The sequence below is a fragment of the Manis pentadactyla genome, chromosome X (assembly GCF_030020395.1).
Source record: "Manis pentadactyla isolate mManPen7 chromosome X, mManPen7.hap1, whole genome shotgun sequence".
Taxonomy (NCBI): Eukaryota; Metazoa; Chordata; class Mammalia; order Pholidota; family Manidae; genus Manis; species Manis pentadactyla.
Window position 1 is genome coordinate 129,004,488 of NC_080038.1, and position 24,765 is coordinate 129,029,252.

Genomic DNA, 24,765 nt, shown 5'->3' on the forward strand with positions numbered 1-24,765 from the left:
TATCTTTTTGTCTGACTCCCTCCATCTTCCCTTCTTCTTTGACTTTTCTTACTGCCTCTTCAAACATCCCCTCTCTGCAAAATGTCCTTTTGCAAGCTGCTGTTAAAGCACCAGAGGGTCAGGTCCTCTTCCCAATCCCAAGATTCAAGATGGCTTTCTCTTTCAGGGCCTCTAGCCCTATGAATGAAAAATAGCCAAATCCGGGGCACAGGGTTTGTCCTGTGGAGATTCTCAGATGTAAAATAACAGCTGTTCTACCACAACTGTTGTTTTTGAGAAATCCAAACTGCTCAGATTAGACCCATGGCAAAAGGGATTCTTTCAGACCACTGAGTAGCCGTTAATTAATTTCTAGTCTGAGTCTAACGTCATCAGTTGACTGGGAGGTTTCTACAAATCTTCATTCACTTTGCTTTGTGCTTCCTCGCCACCTTCTCCCAACCTCCCCACACCCTCGAGGCAGCTACAACTACGTACTGATGCCATCTGTTCTTCAAGGCCTTTCCATAAATGCCTTTAATATTTCCTTTGCACACTGTCCTTTGTTTTCAACTCCCCAGAGTTCCTAAGCAGATTAAAAATAACCAATCAGGAATATAAGACTAAAGAATGAAATCAAATATTATGAACAGGGAAAATATACCAAGCAGTTCAAGCTAAACAGGTTCCATAAGCCTAATGCAGCATTCACAGGATTGTCTGAGTCACTTGGCATGAGATCATGAAACTTATCTAAATTAGCCAAACAAGAAACCCATTCCTCTCAGAATAAAGATTCATGGGTACAGCTGCAATCCAGGTGCAGGGGCAGCATATTTTGACAACAGTTCCATGTTCACATTCCATTCTGGCTATTACCCAATATCATTACAAGTTATTCCCAGCCATCCTTGGCAAAACCTCAGAATCAGTTCCAAATAAGACAAGCAGAAAGCACTCTAAAGTATGGACAAGCAATCTTCTAGCATTTCTCAGTAAAATCTACTGCGGACCACGAGCAAGTATTTCAGTTGTTAACCCTGATCATTAAACATTCTGTGATCAGACTGTGAGCTCCAGGAAGGCAGGGATTTGGGTCTGTTTCATCTGCTTTTGTGTAGCACACATAGGAGGCACTCAGCCAATATTTGTTGAGTGAATGAATTCACAAATTCATTCATTTAACAATTTGTTGAATGAATGACTGCATCCTTAATTTTACATTAGAGGGTATCACACCCTGCCTTGCCATTACTCCACAGAAATTAAGATAAAATACATATTACTTACTCAAAACTTTTAAATCCCGAATTTTTTACCGGTTATAATTGATACTGATTTATTCCCACAAAAAGTAAAATCACCATTTGAACAAATCCCCAGACCAAAAAAAAGAGGAATTCAGTTAAACATATATTATAACACAGTTAAAATTATATTCCCTAATGTAATAGATGATTCCTCAATGATAATGCATCAAATTTGATGAATTCCTAATCTAAATCTCAACATCTTTCTTTACCATGACATTCAACAAAATGAGTCTAAAATTCATTTGGCAATAATATCGAAGGAATATTTTGCAAAGGAAGAAAAAGGTACCAACCTTGCCAAATATTGGAACATGTTATAAAATAATGATTATCAAAACAATATGGTACAGATGTAAAATAAAGAAAATAAAGAGAAGCAGTAGGAAAGGAAAGCAATCCAGAAATAAACCATTTATATATAAGAATTTACTATATGATATGAAGTAGGCATCACCACATGCAGGGAAAGAAATGTTTACAGGAAAGTGTTAGGATTACTATAGCTACCTTGGAGGAAAATGTGATTTGAATGCATACTTTATATTATGCACCACAAATTCCGATGGATAAAAATACTAAGTATTGAAAACTAGTTAATTAAAAACAAACAGGAACTAGAAGAGAATATGTATTATATCTTTGGAAAGATAAATTTCAGGAAAAGAAATTTGAAAAGAAATGATAAACATTTATGATTGTACTGTTTAAACAAGTAAACTTCTGAACAACAGAATATAAAATATTTATGATAACCTGCAAAGATCTATATAATCTGGATTGCTGGCTCCTCCTCTCTGAACTCATTTCCTTCTCTATTCACTCTGCTCCAACCATGCTGGCCTCCTTGAATATACCGTGCATGATCTGTCTTCTGGGCCTTTGTGCTTGTTATTTACCTCTGCCTGGAATGCTCTCAGCCCAGATAGACACATGCTCAAATGTCCCTTACCACCCTATATGCAATAGCAACACCCCCACCCAGCACTCCCTGTTCTCATTTTTGACTATTATTTTTCTTTAATAATAGCATTTATCATCATCCAACCTGCCATAAATTTACTCGTTTATTTATTTCTCAATTGTTGACCCTACTAGAATTTAGAGACTGTGAAGGCAGGGAATTTGTTTTCTTCACTGTTGTACACCTGAGTTCTGAAATTGAACCTGGCATGTAGTAGAGCTCAATAAATATTTGCTGAATGTTTGCTGAATGAAAGCTAAAATACGGGGAAAACTCTATCATAGAAAAAATTGCATTCAACAATATAGGCAAAGGCTTAATGGCTATTCTGTGTAAAGAGTTTATGTGAATTTAAAAAATGACACCAAGTTTGGGCTTATAGTAGTCATTCAAGAAAAATGTGTTGAATGAATGAATGTATGAAGAAATGAATGAGTATATAAAGGATAAAGGACATGACAGCCAGTTCATATGAGAAAATAAAATAGGAAGCCAACATGGAAAAATATTCAAATAAAAAGGGATGAAGACAATAATAAGGAACTTATTAAATGAGCAATTAAAAATGTTTAATGAAGAAATTTTAGTTTAATTCGTAGCAATACAAATTGATAGGCCTCTCTTTAAAAATATACATACCAGTATGCTTCTTCTTATAAGTAACAGAATGCCCAATTCAAATTGACTTAAACAAAGGGAATTTATTGAATCATATAAGTAAGAGTTCAGGGGTAAGGAGGATATAAGACACAGTTTAATCAGGGTTCTGGCTCTGTTTCTTCATAATTCCTTCACTTCTGCCAGCCTTTATGTTGGCTTCATCCTCAGGCTGCCACCCTGCATTGGTACAAAAAGGCTGCCAAAGCAATGAGGCTATATGTGTCTTGGGCAGCTTGGGAAGGAGAGCCTGCTGCCTTTTGGAAGCATAGAAAGACATCCTGAGCTTTAAACCAATTGGTCCACCAGTGCACCAATTTCTGTGGCCTGGGGAATACTGTATGCTGAATAGTTTAGGCCTGGACTCCCTCAACCAAACACTATGGCAAAGGGAATGGATTGCCCAGATTGGCTAAGACTAAAGAGGGTTCACATTTGGAGTGGGTGGTGGAATCAATTCCATATACATTAGATGGTTGCTAGGAATAGAACTGCAATGTCCACTGAAGAATGCAATTTGGACATACCTATCAAGAGCCTTTGACCTAGGAATCACGTTCTTGGCAATTTATCCCAAGGACCAAATACAAATGAAGAAAAGTTGTATGCATGAATATTTACTTTATCTCTGCATTATGTAAAGAATCCCATACCCGTAGTAGCAAATACTGTAAGAACTTAAAGGCACAACTAATGAGAAATGTTTAAAGAAAGTATGCTATATAAATCAATATTTAATGGAATATTATATAACTATTAAGAGTAATAATTATAAAGATTATGTAACATGAGGAGACATACACATGTGTACTATAAAATTCTGTGCATACTAATATTGAAATGGAACATGAAAAGATGAAAATAGTCATGTTTAGGTAGGAGAATGAAGGGTGATTTTATTTCCCTTCTAAAACTGGCTTTAACTTTGTCTTTACAATAAACCTCAAAAGAAAAGAGACAATCCAATGACAACTGAGAAGTTCCTGGGAAGTAAGTGTGCTCTGACAATAAAATCTGATTCTAGGCTAAGCCAACAGCTCCAGCAAACGCTGGGCAAAGCTGGTCTTCAACATGCCAGCCTCTCATCAACACTGAAGTCTCCCTTTCCTTTTTGATTTCCTTTTCCCACTTTTGCATTCCCACCTCCACTGATCTCTGTTTTCTAGAATTGCCAGTCATTGTCAAAAAGATCATAGAAACTCATCACACTGAGGTTTCCTGGTGAGAGTGCTTACGGAGTGGGGATGGCAGTGCTTAACCCAGGGAAATAAATAGATGAGAGCTGACTCTCCCATCCAGTTCATTATGGAGGTGAGACAGGAGAGTCTGTTTTGGAGATGGAAAAGAAGAGGCCTTCCAGCATGTGTCACGTATCTATTATCTAAGTATTTATTTTCTAATTACTATTGTTGTTATACAAATAAGTTTATTATCCAAATACTATCAAAATTAATGCCTAAATTCAAGACATTGTGAGAGATATGAATATGAATAAAATTATAAACTAGAAAAAGGGATAAGGTCTATACACAAATGACCATAATAAAATGATGAAAATAATAAGTACCATAATAAGATTAAGTGATATGGGAATTCAAAAGCAGATTATTTCTAGCTGGTGATATTAGGAGAGACTTCATAGAGGAGGTGATGGTGCTTCTGGGACTTGTAAGATAGGAAAGATTTTAGTATGCCTAGAAAGGGGAAGACGGTTCCAGGAAGGGATAACTGCATGGGAAAATGCACTGAGGGATATATAAGGATAGGAAGTACTAGATTTCAGTGAATCTGAGCCACCGATGATTATAAAACACATTGTTATTTTATGCAACACTAAGAAAAGATAAACACTGCCAATCAAACAATAACTCGATGCTTTCTTTTCATTTGGAATTGTTATTTTATATTTACTGAAAGAGCTCTTCTAGACTTCGGACATAGACAAAACAAAATAAAATAGTTATAATATTCCTAAAGCTTCTTCACCGTGGGTGAGGAAGGGGCCAGATGAGGCAGGCCTTTGTAGACCATGTTAGGAGTATGGGCCCCCATGGTCCAGTTAATACCCAGAAATGTTTTCAACAACAAAATGCTAGTGGGCAACTCTGATCTCACTTCTGCTGAGATGACCATTCTCTTTCATGCCTGAACTCTTCCCATGAATTATCCCAACAGAGTCATTCTTAAAAGTAAGTTGTCCCTTTTCTTCTGAAAAGTGATGGGCCAGAAGAAAGCAGAGACAAGACAAAGAATGGGGCCATGTATATTATCGCACCATATTAATGAACGATACCTAAAAGAAACCACTAACAAACTACATTCTACTTATGCCACAATGATTTAGGAAGAAAGTGAACACATATTCTGGCCTACTTGCTGATTATGAATGGCCAGATGCTCGTATTTGAGAGATCCTGCAGTTGAGTTGCAAGATAAAATCCCCAGCAATATAGGAAGATCAAGAAAACCATTTTATCGTCCAAATGGATATTCAAAAGGCATAATATTGCTACAGGAAGGGAGAAGAGAATTATTTGGACTTTACAAAACGCATATATATGATTGATACTTCAAAAATGCTTTCAAAGTTTATGATATGGTCCCTCCTCCAAAATGTATACAATATATAGTTATCAACAATTGCTCAAATTAAGGTGCCTAAGTTTTATTTTATGAAACAAGTCTGTTGTTTTATCTGAATTTCTACATAGATGAAAGAGCATAATTGAGCAATTTAACAAAGACACAACAATCCTTCGAAAATGGACAGATTTTTTTTTTTTAATTAAAGGGTAGTTGACAACAGTATTGCATTACATTAGTTTCAGGTGTACAACACAGTGATTCAACATTTATATACATGACAATTCTAGGTACCAGGTATCACCATACCAAGTTGTTACAATATTTTGACTATATTCCTTATGCTATACATTACATCCCGGTTACTTATTTATTTTACAATTGGAAGTGTGTTTAAATATATATATATATATATATATATATATATATATATATATATATATTGTGAGGGCATCTCTCATATTTATTGATCAAATAGTTGTTAACCACAATAAATTTCTGTATAGGGGGGTCAATACTCAATGCACAATCATTAATCCACCCCAAGCCTAATTTTCGTCAGTCTCCAATCTTCTGATGCATAACGAACAAGTTCTTACATGGAGTACAAATTCTTACATAGTGAATAAGTTACATGGTGAACAGTGCAAGGGCAGTCATCACAGAAGCTTTCGGTTTTGTTCATGCATTATGAACTATACACAGTCAGTTTAAATATGACTATTCATTTGATTTTGAAACTTGATTTATATGTGGATACCACATTTCTCTATTATTATTATTTTTAATAAAATGCTGAAGTGGTAGGTAGATACGAGATAAAGGTAGAAAACAGAGTTTAGTGTTGTAAGAGAGCAAATGTAGATGATCAGGTGTGTGCCCGTAGACTATGTGTTAATCCGAGCTAGACAAGGGCAATAAACATCCATGTATGCAGAAGATTTCTCTCAGAACATGAGGGGGGAGGTTCTAAGCCTCACCTCTGCTGCTCCCCATTTTCTCACCAGATGGCCCCCTGCGACTGTGCCTGTCTTAGGTTGTTCCTCCCTTGAGGAATCTTACCCGTCTCTGGCCAACCAGTCATCTTCCGGAGCCATACAGGGAAATGTTAAGTTGGTAAGTGAGAGAGAAGCTTTATTGTTTGAAAAGGTTAGCTTTTTACTTCTTTGCATATTTATGCCCTGTGGCTTCTATGCCCAACATTTGTCTTGAGGTGTCTTTACCACTTGGAAGAATTATGATACTCGGTAAATTCGACATGTGGCACGAGTTCTATTTAAAGGTTGTGATTAGGTAGGAAGAAGAAAAGCTATAGAAGTAGCAGGCGGAAGAAAACCTGGGAAGATTGATTATTTCTTTGACATATCTTCTTGTAGAGTAACTTCAGCATGGATAGGTCTTAAACTACTAATTAAATTGTGCACACACATTAACATAATAGGAATATAGTTACCTAACCAAAGCATACCTGTAATTACCAGCCATCTCCAGTGAAACCAAGAAAACCAGTTAGGCACCTTAGGCATTTGTGAAAACTTATCTATGATATGGTGGATATTGTCCAACTGAACTTAAACAGTCTGAGAGAATTCAGATAAACTAGAACAACCCATTCCTGGGGACTGTTCATATCCCGTATGTTCTTTTAACGATAAATAGTCTGAGGTTGTAAGATTTTGGAGTGCTACAATTTGCATTTCTCCTAATTCTTGGTTGAGTTCCAACAGTATAGATCCAGTCCAATTTTTGTTTTACTGTATGCACAGGCCAGCTTAGATATCTCCTTCATCATTCCCATGGCAAGTCCAGGAACTGGTGGGATGAGTGCATCTACACCTGTGACAGTGCGTGGATCTTTGTTGGAGTTTTTTTTTTTTGCTGATCATCTTCTGTCATGAGTCTTCCCGAGAGTGCTGATGTTGGAAGTTCTTTTTCATATCGTATCTTAGTTCATTTTCGGGGTAGCCAAATTAGGCTTTGATCCTCTGTATAAACACAAACAGACCCTTTGCCTACACTTTTATATGCCCTTTATATCATTGTGTAGAACTCATTAGAGGTCACCACATAGGAACTGCTTTTTTTTTTTTAATCATTAATCTACACTTACATGACGAATACTTTGTTTACTAGGCTCTCCCCTATACCAGGTCCCCCCTATATACTCCTTTACAGTCACTGTCCATCAGCGTAGCAAACTGTTGTAGAATCACTACTTGTCTTCTCTGTGTTGTACAGCCCTCCCCTTTCTCCCACCCCGCTATGGATGCTAATCTTAATACCCCTCTTTTTCTGCCCCCCCTTATCCCTCCCTACCCACCCATCCTCCCCAGTCCCTTTCCCTTTGGTACCTGTTAGTCCATTCTTGAGTTCTGTGATTCTGCTGCTGTTTTGTTCCTTCAGTTTTTCCTTTGTTCTTATATTCCACAAATGAGTGAAATCATTGGGTATTTCTCTTTCTCTGCTTGGCTTGTTTCACTGAGCATAATACCCTCCAGCTCCATCCATGTTGCTGCAAATGGTTGGATTTGCCCTTTTCTTATGGCTGAGTAGTATTCCATTGTGTATATGTACCACATCTTCTTTATCCATTCATCTATTGATGGACATTTAGGTTGCTTCCAATTCTTGGCTATTGTAAATAGTGCTGCGATAAACATAGGGGTACACTGGTCTTTCTCATACTTGATTGCTGCGTTCTTAGGGTAAATTCCTAGGAGTGGAATTCCTGGGTCAAATGGTATGTCTGTTTTGAGCATTTTGATGTACCTCCATACTGCTTTCCACAATGGTTGAACAAGTTTACATTCCCACCAGCAGTGTAGGAGGGTTCCCCTTTCTCCACAGCCTCGCCAACATTTGTTGTTGTTTGTCTTTTGGATGGCAGCCATCCTTACTGGTGTGAGGTGATACCTCATTGTAGTTTTAATTTGCATTTCTCTGATAATTAGCGATGTGGAGCATCTTTTCATGTGTCTGTTGGCCATCTGTATTTCTTTTTTGGAGAACCGTCTGTTCAGTTCCTTTGCCCATTTTTTAATTGGGTTATTTGTTTTTTGTTTGTTGAGGCGTGTGATCTCTTTATATATTCTGGACGTCAAGCCTTTATCGGATGTGTCATTTTCAAAGATATTCTCCCATACTGTAGGGTTCCTTTTTGTTCTATTGATGGTGTCTTTTGCTGTACAGAAGCTTTTCAGCTTAATATAGTCCCACTTGTTCATTTTTGTTGTTGTTTTCCTTGCCTGGGGAGATATGTTCAAGAAGAGGTCACTCATGTTTATGTCTAAGAGGTTTGTGCCTATGTTTTCTTCCAAGAGTTTAATGGTTTCGTGACTTACATTCAGGTCTTTGATCCATTTTGAGTTTACTTTTGTATATGGGGTTAGACAATGGTCCAGTTTCATTCTCCTACATGTAGCTGTCCAGTTTTGCCAGCACCATCTGTTGAAGAGACTGTCATTTCGCCATTGTATGTCCATGGCTCCTTTATCAAATATTAATTGACCATATATGTCTGGGTTAATGTCTGGATTCTCTAGTCTGTTCCATTGGTCTGTGGCTCTGCTCTTGTGCCAGTACCAAATTGTCTTGATTACTATGGCTTTATAATAGAGCTTGAAGTTGGGGAGTGAGATCCCCCCTACTTTATTCTTCTTTCTCAGGATTGCTTTGGCTATTCGGGGTCTTTGGTGGTTCCATATGAATTTTTGAATTATTTGTTCCAGTTCATTGAAGAATGTTGCTGGTAGTTTCATAGGGATTGCATCAAATCTGTATATTGCTTTGGGCAGGATGGCCATTTTGACGATATTAATTCTTCCTAGCCATGAGCATGGGATGCGTTTCCATCTGTTAGTGTCCCCTTTAATTTCTTTTAAGAGTGACTTGTAGTTTTCAGAATATAAGTCTTTCACTTCTTTGGTTAGGTTTATTCCTAGGTATTTTATTTTTTTTGATGCAATTGTGAATGGAGTTGTTTTCCTGATTTCTCTTTCTGTTGGTTCATTGTTGGTATATAGGAAAGCCACAGATTTCTGTGTGTTGATTTTGTATCCTGCAACTTTGCTGTATTCCGATATCAGTTCTAGTAGTTCTGGTTTGGAGTCTTTAGGGTTTTTTATGTACAGCATCATGTCATCTGCAAATAGTGACAGTTTGACTTCTTCTTTGCCAATCTGGATTCCTTGTATTTTTTTGTTTTGTCTGATTGCCGTGGCTAGGACCTCCAGTACTATGTTAAATAACAGTGGGGAGAGTGGGCATCCCTGTCTAGTTCCCGATCTCAGCGGAAATGCTTTCAGCTTCTCGCTATTCAATATAATGTTGGCTGTGGGTTTTTCATAGATGGCCTTTATTATGTTGAGGTACTTGCCCTCTATTCCCATTTTGCTGAGAGTTTTTATCATGAATGGATGTTGAACTTTGTCAAATGCTTTTTCAGCATCTATGGAGATGATCATGTGGTTTTTGTCTTTCTTTTTGTTGATGTGGTGGATGATATTGATGGACTTTCGAATGTTGTGCCATCCTTGCATCCCTGGGATGAATCCCACTTGGTCATGGTGTACGATGGTTTTGATGTAGAAAATGGACAGATTTTAACTGAGTAGTGTAACTTACCTACTTGGCATCCTAAACAAGTAAGTCACTAAATACTAAATAGCTTTCCTTACTACTGAGTCTAACTTAAAAACTACAAATTATCTTTGTATCCATACTTTTAATTTAAAATTCCAAGAATTCTTTTTACAGTACCCTGAGCAGGTGTATCACTTCTTCAAATGTGCAAATATTAATCACTATAATGACAAATCACCACTGAAATATTAGCATTGAAAAGATATGTATTATAGGATTTTACAAAGGGCTATGGAAAGTAATAGATTAAAAGTAAGGATAGAAATTATACTAAAATGGACTCACCTTCAATTTTTAAAGTTGTGATCCCATCTATGATTAATCTATACAGTATTAAATATGCTGCCACCATCTCCTTACAGACTGATTACAAGGCAAATTAAAGTGTCATGAAGTCATCCTGCTAACCTTCAGGCTAGTGCTTCTCAGACTGTAATGTTCTTGGCAAACACCTGCGGATCTTGTTAACATGCAGACCCGTGATCCTGCATTTCTAACAAGTTCCCAGGTGGTGCTCATGTTGCTGGACCACAGTTTGAGCAGCAAGGCTTTAGGCCACAAGAAACTATATAACAAACATTTTTAGTCCCCACTTCTTTCACTCATACTTCCAACATGTTCAACAAAAATTTTAAATATTTCCTCTGGATAAAGTGCTCTGTATTCACGTTGCTACATAGTAGATGCTGGCATTAGGGACACTGACCCCTGATCAAACACAGAGAGACTAATAAACTTGTTGGCTAATTGACTTTTTTAAGTAACTGGTTTATTGAACATAATTCGCATACTATAAAAATCACCCTGTACAGTGTATAAATCTTGGGTGTGTTCACAGAGTTGTACAACTATCACCAGTTGCCAATGGGTTTCAGCCCTGGACAAGTTCACTATGGATTCAATGAGACGGAAAAAATGACAATGGAACATTCGTGGAGTGAAAGGATTATACTCAACTTTATTCCCACGGCGGCAGGTCAATCACTAGAATCCAGTTCACTCAGAGCAAGTCTGCATGCAGCAAGCTGGTCTCTGCCTCTGGGCCTCTCTACCCCTGCAGCCGTCTCAGTCTCTGTCCTCGGAGCTGCCACCACTCCAGTCTCTGCTCTCCTGCAACCATGCAGCCATGCCACCATGTCGCACAGAGCACTGGGTTGAGCTCTTTATATAGCGTCAAAAACGACACATTGCCCACACATGTGTAGTGAGCTAGCCGACCAGGACCGGGCAGGAATCCTGGCCATAGGAACCTTCACTTTATCCACAACCACTCTCTAATTTTAGAACATATTCATCACCTTCCAAACCAATTACTCTTCATTTAACCCTAACCTCTCCAGCTCTAAGCAACTACCAATCTACTTTCTCCCTCGATGGGTTTGCCTATTCTGGATATGTGATCTTTTGTGTTTGGCTTCTTTCACTTAGCATAACACTTTCAATGTTCATCAATGTTGTAGCATGTATCAGTACTTCATTCCTTTTCATGTCTGATTATATTCCACTGTATGGAAGTACATTTTGTTTATTCATTCATCAGTTGATGGACATTTGAGTTGTTGCCATTTTTGGCTCTGATGAATAATCCTACTGTGAACATTTGTGTGTAAGTTTTTGGGTGGGCGTATGTCTTCAATTCTCCTGGGTGCATACCTAGGAGTGGGTCATATGTTAACTCTATTTTTAACTTTTTGAAGGGCCGCTAAACTGTTTTCTAGAGTGCCTGTACCATTTTACATTCCCATCAGCAATGTACAAGGGTTCCAATTTCTCCACATCCTGGACCACACTTGTTATTATCTGTCTTTTTTTTTTATGATAACCATCCTAGTGGGTGTGAAGTGGCATCTCACTGTGGTTTCGATTTGCATTTCCCCAATCGTTACTAATGTTGAGTATCTTTTCATGTGCTTATTGACCATTTGTACATCTGATTTTCTTAAGTTGCAATCTATTAAGCATTTACCATGTGCCAGGCTATTGTCATTCATTGTCTCTTTATTTCAGCCTCTTACCAGCCATATGAAGAAAGTACTATTTTTCAAACAGCTCTTTAAAGGTGTAATTGACATACAATTAACTGCACATATTTAAAGTGTAAATTTGAGCTTAGGCATATGTGTACAGCCCCATGAAACCATCACCACAATCAAGATAATTAACATAGCCATCATCTCTAAAAGTTTTTTTGCTCCCCTTTCTAATCCCTCCTTCCTGACCCTTCCCTTTCCACCTGCCATACAACCACTGATCTGGTTTCTGTCATTATAGATTAGCATGTGTTTTCTGGAGTTATATATAAATAGAATTATATGGTAGTATACACTCTGTTTTGTCTGGCTTCTTTCACTCAGCCTAATTATTTTGGGATTCATCCAAGTTCTTGCATGTATCAACAGTCCGTCCTTTTTTTCAACAGCTTCATTGAGATATAATTCACATACCCATGGAAGTCACCCATCTAAAGTGTACAATCAATGGTTTTTGGTATATTACATAATTAATTTTTTAATTTGGGCAAAACATATATATAATACAATTTGCCATTTTAGTCCATTCCCTTTTATACTGCTGAATAGTACTCCCTTGTAATCTCTAACACAATTTGTTTATCCATTCAGACAGGTATTATTATAATCATGCCCATTTTACAAATAAGGAAAAGTGAAGCACAGAGAGAAGTGAACTGTGACTGCCTAAATCATAGGCAAGGAAGTAATAGAACTGGTATTCAAAGCCAGGTCTGTCCACTGCCAGAGTTGATTGGCTACATACACTACACTGTCTTTCCAAACTAAGACCTAGCTGAACTCCAAACCAAATATGTGTTGCCTCCATGGCAAACAGCCTATCAGTTCTTGTCCTAATCTGGCCCTGGAGGCTGATCACACTCTGTTTGTTCTCCACTAACAGCCTGAGAGATCCTTTCACACACAAAAGAGATCAAGTAGAAGCCATTGGCCACATAAGCCACAGACATCTAAGTGACCATATTATAAAAAGCTGACCATATTATAAAAAGCTGCACATATTTAAGCTCCAGAAGTGAGGATCAGACATGGCTCCCAAGACAGGTCAGTGTCAGGACAAGGAGCTCTGCCCAGTCATCCAGAGAATAAACTGTCTGTCCTCCTCAGGCTTGTGCAAAACTGTTAATTGAATGCAAACTAGGAAAAGAAACAAGTCTTTGTGTGACAACTGTCCATCTGGGACAAGTACCCAGAAGAGTCACTTCAGCCCTCAAGGGAGTTGATTCACTCACCCTTAACAGTGCCTCAGATCAGAGGACACTAAGATATATTCCCTACCCTTCCTAGAAAGAAGTTTGAAGGCTAATGCATTAAACTACCTTCATAGGATCATAGGGCATAAGGGCTACCCTGGGAGAAGGCAGTGGGGGCCTCATCTCTATTTTCACTAATTCAGAAAGAGAGGAAATGAGGTGTAGTAGAAATAAAGAAGCATTTCTTGACAAGATTCTGAAGTATATAATATAAGCTGTCAGAGAGAGCTGTGGAATCTTCTTCCCTGAAACGCATAAAGAGCAAGAGAGATAGCCACTTGGAATAAATCCAGAAGTAGCATCAGAGGAATGCCACCCAGAGAAAGAGAGATGAACAAAACATGGTCTGCAGCAAGGGCTGGCTGGACCCCAGCCAGTTGCACAGGCTAGCCAGCCCAGCAGTCTGGAGGGATCACTTAACTCCAGTGTGCCCAGATAGTACTAAACAGTGGTTCCTAGAGAACTGGACTCTTCAATTCTGCTTAATTTCATCTGCTTCTTTCTTCTGTAAGAACATGTCCACAACAGAGCCACTAATATGGCATTTGGAAACCAGAACATGATTTATTTTAAGCCTCCAGGACTTTTGGTTAAAAAATATATTAGACACAGAAACAGCAACTGGTGTTTAAAAAAGCAAAATGGAAACACATGGATCTTAGTCACTCCCAGCAGTATCCATAAAAATTAGGAGGGGGCTGGTGTAGCAGGCACGGCTCAAGACAAATGAATCTTAATCCTGATCCTGGCTCTAAGGCCATTTACAAGGATCTGATTCCAGTCTCTATAGGCCTCCTCTACCTATGGCTGGGACATCAGGTTTGTCCCAGCTACAGGCTCAGTGCTAGCCCCAGACACAGCTTTGTCAGCAGAGTTTTAAGAAACTCCACCCCAACACTCAGACTCAACATCAACTTGCTCCAAATCCTTTCCTTGTGGTCCAGTTTGTTGAAACGGAATTCCTTCCCCTCTTTTTCCTTTCTCCCTTTACTCCCTCTTCCCGTCCCTCCCTCCCCTCCTTCCTTCTTCCCCATCATCCAGCAATTCCACTCCTAGGTTTTTACCCAAGAGACATGAAAGCATATATTTACAAAAAGGCCTGAACACCAATGTTCATAGCAGCTTTATTTTTAATAGTTAAAAATGTAGAAATAGCCCATGTGTCCATCAGCTGAAAAATGGATAAACAAAATGTGATACATCCATGCAATGAAATACTACTCAGAAATAAGAAATAAGAAATGATACATGCAAAAACATAGATGAGTGAGAAGCTAGACACAAAACAATATATACTGCATGATTATGTTTATATGGAATTCTAGAACAAGCAAAATCAATGGTGGAAAAAAATCAGAATAGCAGTTGTATCTGGGGGGGTGCTATGGGTTGAATCTGCCCCCCCAAAGATATGTTGAAGTCCTAATCCTCAGTACCTGTGAATGGGACCTTATTTGGAAATAGGGCCTTTGCAAATATAATCAAGTTTAAATAATGTCATTAGGGTGGACCCTAATCCAATGTACCTGTGTCCTTATGAGAAGAGAGACAGAGACAAACATACACAAGGAGAACGCCATGTGATGACAGAGACAGAGATTAGAATGATACGTCTATAAGCCAAGGGATATCAAGAATCTTCAGCAACACCAGGAGCTAAAAGAATGGAATGGAACAGATTCTTCTCTAGAGACTTTGGAGGGAGCATGGCCCTGCTGACACCTTGATTTTGGACTTCTAGCCTGCAGAACTGTGAGAGAACAAGCTTCTTTTGTTTTAGCCACCCAGTTGGTATCAATTTATTTCAGTAGCCCTAGGAAACGAATACGGAGTGGGTGGAGCAGGGAATGACTGGAAAGAAGCACTAAGGAACACTCCCAGGTGATGGAAATTGTCTCTGTTTTGATAGGGGTTTGGGTTACATGAATGTATGCATTCGAAATGATTCATATAATAGCATCCTTGAGATTTGTGCATGTCACTGTATGTGACTTTTACCTCAAAAAGAATAGGTACCATAAATAAATGCTGAATTCTAATTCATGATATGCATGCTGAAGCATTTAGGGGTGAACTGTATCAATGCCTGCCTCTCACTTTGATAGATGGAGGGATGGACAGATATGTGATAAAACAAATAGCAAAATGTCTACCACTGCCAAATCCAGGTGGTGGGTGTTTGGCATTTCCTCTACACTTCTTTCAACTTTTTTGCAAGTTTTCATAATAAGATGTTGAAACAAACTCTAATTACTCTGTGAAAGCATCTTCAAAACAAGTCCCTTAGCCTACCACACCTCGGCCCCTTCCAACCAGACTGGAAATTCGGGAGCTGACACGGTCGCAACACATTTTTCAGTTGAGAATATTGAGGGGCAAGGTAGTTCGGTGACTTGCCCAAGGTCACAGAGCTAGTACGATTGCTGAGGCCATTTTTATTCCCCAACTTTGCAAAGCTGGGATTGCCGTGCCCTAGTCGTCATTAAAGACCCAGCTCCTTGCCCGGTGCCAGCACCTGGCACATGGTGGAAGCTCAAGTTGGATGAAAAGCTGCAAAGCCAGGCTCTTTCCCACCCTGCACACACCTTGTCTGAAGGCCCAGGCTCTCCTTGTTCCATCGTTCCAGACACTGGATCGTAGCTTCCTCCCTGAGTCAAAGCACTCCCTCTGATGTCCACCCTAGTCCCCTGATCCCACAACACCAGCCTGGCTGGCCCCCCTTCTAGGGACCAGACTCATATTTACCTCCAGACTTTGATATCTGTTAACAGCTTCCTACTTGGAGCCCACTTTGATTTCTCATGTCATCTAACCAGGCTCCTCACTGTGACAGAAACCCACTGGACCGGGGGCCCCTTCTTTTGACAGATATTGGCCACCCCTACCCCCAGTGCTGATTGCCTGCTGGTCTGGCGTTCACACCAGATCTGAAGGAAAGAAAAACACAGGCCTTTACATCAAATACTTTCCAATGTTACCTGCTTCCTCGTCATCCCTGGCTCTGTCTGCTCCCAGTGTGACTGCCTCGTGGTGCTCCTTAGAGCCTCACAACCCTGGCAAGGTGCCAGACTGCCTAAACCTGAGCCACAGCCTGAGGGAGAAAGGGCGTTGATTTTAGAGGGAACAAAATGCCAAAACCCCTAACCCAGCATTTCGGGGAGCGGGCAAAGGCCAGTCAAGTTTAAAAAGCGGCATAAAATGGGGAGAGGTCAACAAAGGCTGTTGGCCCAAGGAGCTAAGGCCTGTGAAGAAGCTAGTGGGTAACATCCAAACTCTTACCCTTTTGTCAGCTCATTTTATCCTTCTATGGCGTACCGTGACTCAGTGGGTACCTTTCATAGGCGCTGTCTCTGAAAATCCCTTTCCAGTCCGCAGCCTCCTGCAAGCGCGTGCCTGCATTCCCAGACGTGCGCATGTGGCCTGCATGGGGCCAGCCTGGGGTGGAAAGAGGGCCCCAAAGGGCAACCCCTACACCCGGAACTGCCTCACCAAAGATAATTCCACTAAAGAATCCTTTTCACTTCAACACACTTCAGATGAAAATAGCTGGTGATGAATACAGGATCAGGATAATGAGTTTCTTTACCTTAAATGTGGGTAAAGCAGAATAAACAACATCTCCCTCCTTCCACACGCTGGCTCGTTAGGGTTCTAATTTAGCAGCACTGGAGGAAAAACGCAGGGAACTGAGGAAGGGAGAGAGCAAATCATGCCAAGGCAGAGGGCCGACACACAGTTTAATCTAGCATTATCTGCTTGGCTTAATAACATTGAACTATTTTCTTCATGGTTGCCCTGGTGATCATAATTAACATCTTAATTTATAAATATCTAGTTTGTATTAATACCAACTGAATTTTAACAGTATACAAAAAATTTGCTCTCATGAAACTCATTCCCTCTCCCCTCCTATTTGCTTTCTACCTTTATACATTGTATGCCTGTGAACACAGCTCTCTAATTATTGCTTTATGCAGTTGTCTTTTAAATCAGATAGGAGAAAAAGCAAATTACAAACAAAAGACACATACAGTCTTTTTTGTTTATCTATGTACCTAGCTGTACTGGTGTTCTTCCATTCTTCATGTGGATTCAAGCTGCCGTCTAGTGTCCTTTCATTTCAGCCCAAAGGACTCCCTTTAGTATTCCTCGGAGGACAGGGCTGCTAGTGAAGAATTCTTTGTTTTTTATTGATTTGGGAACGTCTTAATGGCTTCTTTTCTTATGAAGTGTGGTGTTGATGTATTAGAGTTCCTGGGTGATAGACTTTCTTTCAGCACTTTGAATATGCCGTGCCACTGCCTTCAGACAGGTAATGTGGCCTCCATGGTTTCTGATGATAAGTCTGCTGTTAGTCTTATTGAGAATCCCCTGTATATTTTGGATAGCTTTTCTCATGCTGTTTTCAAGATTCTCACTTTGTCTTCTTTTTTATTGAAGTATCATTGATATATAATCTCATATTGGTTTCAAGTATATAACACAGTGGTTCAACAGTTACCCACATTATTAAATCCTCACCCCCTCTATAGTGTAGTTACTATATGTCAACATAGGAAAATGTTACAGAGCCATTGGCTGTATTCTGTACTATCATCCCCGTGACCTACTTATATTATGATTGAGAATTTATGTGTCTTTTTATCCCTCACTTTCCCATCCAAACACCACAATCCTTCCTCCAGGGTAACTACCAATCACTTTTCAATGTCTATGAGTCTACTGCCATTTTGTTTGTTTTGTTTTGTTTAGATTCCACATACAACTGAAATCATATGGTATTTGTCTTTCTCCGCCTGACTTATTTCACTGAGCATAATACCCTCTAGCTCCATCCATGGTGTTGTGAATGGCAGGATTTCTTTCTTTTTCATGGCTCAATAATATTTCATTGTCTATATGTACCATCTCTTCTTTATCCATTCGTCTATTGATGGACACTTTGGTTGCTTCCATATCTTGGCTATTGTAAATAATGCAGCACTAAATATAGGAGTGCATATATCTTTTTGAATCAGGGATTTTGTTTTCTTTGGGTAAATTCCTAGAAGTGGAATTGCTGGGTTGAATGGTATTTTTATTTTTAGTTTTTTGAGGAACCACCATACTGCTTCCCACAGTGGTTGTACCAATTTACATTCCTACTGACAGTGTAGGAGGGTTCCCTTTTCTCCACATCCTTGCCAACATTTGTCATTTCTTGTGTTTTGGATAGTGGCCATTCTGACTCATTATGGTTTTGATTTGCATCTCACTTTGTCTATCTTTCAACAACTTGACTCTGATGTGTCTACATATGGATCTCTTTGAGTCTAGCCAAATTACAGTTTGTTGAACTTCTTGGATGTGTGAATTAATGTTTTTCATCAATTTTGCAAGGTTTTGACCATTATTTCTTCAAATATTCTTTATGCCTTTTGCTTTCTCCTGTTGTGGGACTGCCATGCTCCCTATGTCAATACATTTGATGGTGTCCCACAGGTGTCTGAGATTCTGTTTATCTTTCATTCTTTTTTCTTTCTGTTCCTCAGACTGGATAATCTCTATTGGCTTATCTCCAAGTTCTCTGGTCAAATATGCTGACAAGCACTTCTAATGAATTTTTCATTTTAGTTATTGTCTTTTTCAACTCCAGAATTTCCATTTGGTTCTTTTTCTACTTTCTATCTTATCATTAATATTCTCTATTTCATGAGACATTATTCATACACTTTCTTTTAGTTCTTCTGACCAGTTCTTCAAACATATTTAAAATGACGGATTTAAAGTATCTAGTAAGTCTAATGTGTGGGCTTCTCACTGACAGGTTCTGTTTATTCCTTTTATATTGTGTATAGAGCATTGTTTCTTGTTTCTTTGCATATCTTATTTTATTTTGCCAAAAACTGGAGATTTTAAGTAATATAATATGAAAACTTTGGAGATCAAATTCTCTCCTCTTCCCAGAGTATTTTGTTGTTGCTGTCAGTTGCAATTGTTTAGTGATTTTCCTGAAGTAATTTGTGAAGTCTATATTCTTTGTCATATGTGACCACTAAAATTTCTGCTCAGTTAACTTAGAGCCCATTAATGATTAGACAGGAGTTTCTTTAAACTACTAAAACCATTACATCTACCCGTCTTTGCTGAGGGACTGTGTGTGTGTTGGGGCCAACATTCAATGTCCTAACAGGCAACTAAAACTCTGCTTTAGCCTTCACTTCCTACTCTTGCAAAGCCTTAAGGTCAGCCAGAGGTGAGACCTTAGGGCCTTCTCAGGTCTTTCCTGAGCATGTGGACAGCACTTGGCCTGCATTTGGCCATCTAAAGATTCCCAGGAATATGTCAGAGCTTTTCAAAACTTCTATGGCTATGTCACTCCCTAGCTTTATTGTAAAAAATTTTTGGTTAGCTTATTTTCCACAACTGTTATTACCTTCTCAGATAGCCAGGAAATTAAACAATTGCCTCACAAATTGCTTTTGACAAATGGCTCACAGAGAAAAGCTTTACACACTGGATAAGCTCCAAGTCAGCTCAAATTCAGACACCCTCGCAAGTGGGGTCTCCCAGGGAGCCACCAAACAGAACTAATAATGACAATTCTTTGGGAATTAGTCTCTGAAAGAGCTCCATACTTGTTCTGCTCCCACTGTTGGCTGCCAAGATGACAAAGTAAGCTGTTGTTTTTCAAGGCTACCAGGGAGCTAGAGAATAGGGGATGGAAGTAAAGTAAGTTAAAGGCTACAAAGATCACTGTTCTTACCTAGTCAGCCATTTTTCTTTAATAAATACTCCCTCACTGCTGCAAACATTTGGTTAATTTCCAAAGTTCTCAAACAGTTGATTCTGGCATATTTTGATAATTTCTCATTACTTGTTGCAGGAGAGATCTTTCAGAGGTCATTACTCTGCCATTTTCACTGATATCACTCTCTCAAGGATAGCTTTTGGATCTTCTCTCCACACATTCTTTCCTTTGGGCTTAAACTGCATGACAGAAGCTATCATGGTCATTGTGATGTTGAGGCCTCTAGTTCTATAAAGGGGCAACCAGCAATGTTCTCAAACTGTAGAGACATGCATAGACCTGAAGGTTAGGTGCCACAGGACCAGAGGCAGAGAGCAACAATGAAAGGCCAAGGAAGAAAGAGCTATCTGAACAGGGCAGCTCCTTGTTCACCAATTTTCTCAAATACCATGCATGGACTGATGAGCAGAGGTGCCTGTTTGGGTCTATGCTCTAAATTTATATCTGAGCAGCTTTCCATTACCAAAAAGAGGCGGATCTGTCATGATCCATTCACCTTAAAATGACCACCCCATTTTTCCCCTTTTAAGATAGAAACACTTCTGGGAAAATGGAAATGCTGATAGTAGTTCCAGTCCCCAACCTCTGAAAAGGCAGAAACATAGTTGTTCAGTCTCAACCTATCAAAAAGAAAGGAGAGGTAGTGTGATGGGTTGAATTGTGCCCCCATAAAATTCATATGCTGAATCCCTAACCCTTAATGTAACTGTATTTGGACATGGGACCTTTAAAGAGGTAATTAATGTTAAACCAGGTCTTAAGGGTGGGGCCCGAATCCAAGAGTACTAGTGTCCTTATCACAAGAGAACAAGATATGAGGGGTATGTGCAGTTAGAGAAAAGGGCATGTGAGGACACAGAGAGGAGTTGCCATCTGCAAGTGAAGGAAGGAGGCCTTGGGAGAAACCAAACCTGCTGACCCTTTGATCTTTGACTTCCAGCCTGCAGAACTGTGAGAAAACAAATTTTGGTTTTTCAAGCCTCTCAGTCTGTGGTATTGTTATGGCAGCACTAGCAGATTAATACAGGTGGTATCCTGGATGAGATTCCAAAACAGAAAGAGGATAGTAGGGGAAAATCAATGAAATCCAAATAAAGTATGGAGTTTAGCTAATAGTGGTGTACCAGTTTTGGTTCATTAGTTATGACGAATGGAAGATGTTTACAATAGTGGAAAGTGGATGTGGGCTACACAGGAGTTCTATCCTTGCAACACTTCTGTGCATCTAAAACTAGACTAAAATTAAAAGCTTGTTTTAGCAAAAATAATTAGAGAAATACCTAAAGCCCACAGGTGCAGGGCAGCAGAGGCCTATAAATGAGGTTCTAGACATCCCAGGGCAGTAACATTTCCTCCCCAACTACTTCTTTTCTGTGGACATATACCAGAGCTCTCCCTAATTCTCCCTCTGGGCTGCCTTCCAGCATATAAAGCAAGGCGAGGATCACTCCTGATCCAGCTCCCTTGCAGCCACTATACAGTTAGTCCTATTGCAAATAGATTATGCTGTAGGAAAATGGGAAATCCAATGGCATTTTCAGTCCCCAAGCTCTGTACAAACACAAATGTAGCTGCTCTTTTACAGTCTCTCAAAAGAAGAGGAATCAAGGTCTCCAAAGCCCACAGGCTCAGGGCAGCAGGGGCTTATGAGGGAGATGCTGGGATTAGCAGGCAAAACTTCACAGACCGCCTTTGGTCTTGATCTAAATCATCACAGATAGCATCACTCTTTGGTACTGTCCCCAAAAATCTCCATCTGTGAACCTTTTGTCCTACCAGTTAAGGCAAGATCCAGCCATTCTCAGTTACCGTTTCTATGACGACTCCTTGCATGTAACAAGAGAATAAAAGAAGGAAAAGGGGAGCCATCAGGAACTCCAGGCCTCTAGTTCTGTAATCGAATGATGGGATGGGACCCACAGGGTGAGAGGCCCATGATAAGTAGGAACTAGTGTGAGGAGGGCAGCATAGCTGTCACCCCCACATCTGCCACATTGTGGCCTAACGCCACAGGTTTCCACTGGGCCTCCCACTCTTTATCTCTCTTCGGACTAATTTCCATCCCAACAAGCAAGTCTGGGGCCTTTGTCCATCTATGGCCTATATGAACCACCACACACTTGCTCACAAACGGCAAGGCGGGAGCACAGAACAGGCATCGTGGGCGCCTTGCCCCGGTAGAGGCACTACCACAGTGGTCCTCGTAAAATGAGAAAGGCAGTCCCCGTGAGCCTGAGTCACACAGCAGCACTGGCCTGAGGCAGAAGCCACTGGGAATGGGTCAGCAGCTACCTGTTCCGTTGTCCCTGCTGCTGTGACCAAGGGAAAGCCGTTGACTGACCCGCCTCTCAATTAGGTGCTCCTAGACTGCCCTCCTCTGGTCCCCTGCTGTTCCTCCAAGGGAAGCAAAGGTCACTCTTGACCTGTTCGCCATCTATTCTTTCCCTTGGAGGTAGATATAGCTGGAAGAGGAGCAACATCAAGCAACTGTATAGTCTTGCAGCTTTCTAAAGCTCCACTCCCCCAACAGTGCGTATAGAACAAACAAGATTCAGGCATGGCAGGAGAGAAACACAGGAAGCCTGTAGCCTTCACAGGTCATTTTCTAAACAGTTGTAAAGAAAAGACTAGTGGGAGTTGAGACTCCAATTGGCACCATAGTCCATGCAATCATCCTGCTAAGTCGCCTGGAACGCAGAACTGCCTCCCTAGCCTCACACTACCTCAAGGAGCAGGCGTGGCCAACTCCTCTGAGGGCCTGTCGGGCATACGTGAATCCTAAATGGGAAGGAAGAATGAAAACTTTGGTTTGTCCTGCAAACTGTACTGGAAGCCATCTCCCAGGGGGCGGCCCGCCTGGGAGGAGTAAAAGGCAGAGTAGCGGTGAGCTGGCAGCTGAGCCCCACCTCTTCCTGACTGCCGCCTGCTGGTGCCGAGGCCTTGGTCTCCCCGGACAGGGCGGGAAGGGGCTGCCCCTTGCTTTTACACCAGCTAGGTGATGCAGAGAGCTCTTTACCACAGTGCTCTGCTGGAAAGGGTGTGGAGAGTGTGAAAACCAAGGGAATGGCCTCTCAGAAATAACCAGAAAGAAAATGTAAATGAAGGCACAATCACATACTCACAATGCCACAGCAGTTTCTATATGCTATCTTTAGCAGAAGTCCACAGGCCCCTCTTTGTATTTCTTTGTGTGCATCATCCAGACCTTCAAACTATCTGAATTATCCACAATTATTATCTCAGCTCATCTACATGTTCAGTTTCCCAGGAGAAGAAAACCTCTCCTGATACTGAGTTTATGAATTCTGGGGACTCTGACTGGAGGAGACACGGAAAAGCAAACAATTGATAAAGCATATAATTATCACTTTCAAGAGAAACATTCACCTCCAGCTGGCCTACTTGTGTAGGTTCTAATGCCTGAAAAGAGAATTAATTAACCCAGGCAGGTCTCCAGTGCTTGCGTGTCCTCCTTCAAACCTATTTACAAACCTGCTTAGCAATGCTGGGCTTTTGCAAGCAGAGAGTTCACTTATAAATACAGCTGCAGATGGAATTCTTTGAAAATGGAAATGGAAAATTCTGAACAGGAATAACTTGACATTTGATTCTGGAACAATGGTAAAATGTCAACATCTGCCAAGAAAGTATAGAACTATAAAATAATGATTAAGGGTCTTTTCAGTTTGTTAAATATACAGCACTGTTTGGTTTTGGTTGTTTTATAAAGCTCTGTGCAGTATCACTTGACTTCCACAAACTTACATTAAAGTAATACCATTGAAGTAATTAAATAATTAAGTAGGCACACTGTAGGTTTTGATTTTACTGGAACATAATAATAGTCTCCTTCAACCAGAGCTGTGCTCCATCCAGGCCAGAGGTCTCTCTTTTCCATGTACCTGAAGCTAGGTTGCTTGACAGCCTAATGCTCCTCTACTTAGCGATCCTTTTAGAGAGCTGGGTTGTCACCAACACATTTGAAATTCTGTGAAAAATCCATTTTAATGTTATTACATATAATTGAACTTAAACCTTTCTTAAACTTACTTACAATATGACCTTTGCCAGCTCTTGGGCAACTGATTAAGTTCTTCAGTTTGCAGTCTGTGGTACAAAGTAACACCTCTATCTTTTCTTCCTTTTTTAAAAATGTTTAATTGTGGTTAAAAAAAAACACACAATGTAAAATTTACGATCTTAACCCTTTCTAAGTGTACCGTTCAGTCGACTTAAGTATAGCCACATTGCTGTGTAATCATCTCCAGAACTTTTTCATTTTGCAAAACTGAATCTGTATATCCAATAAAGAACAACTCCACATTTCCCTGCCCCCAGCCCCTGGCAACCACCACTTGACCTTCTCTTTCTATGAATTTGAAACTTTAGATACCTCATATAGGTGGAATCATACCATGGTTTTTGTCTTTTTGTGGCCACTTTATTTTACTTAACATAATGACCTCGAAGTTCATTCATGTTGTAGCATGTGATGGGATTTCCTTCTTCTTTAAAGATGAATAATATTCCATTGTATGTTTAGACCACATTTTGTTTA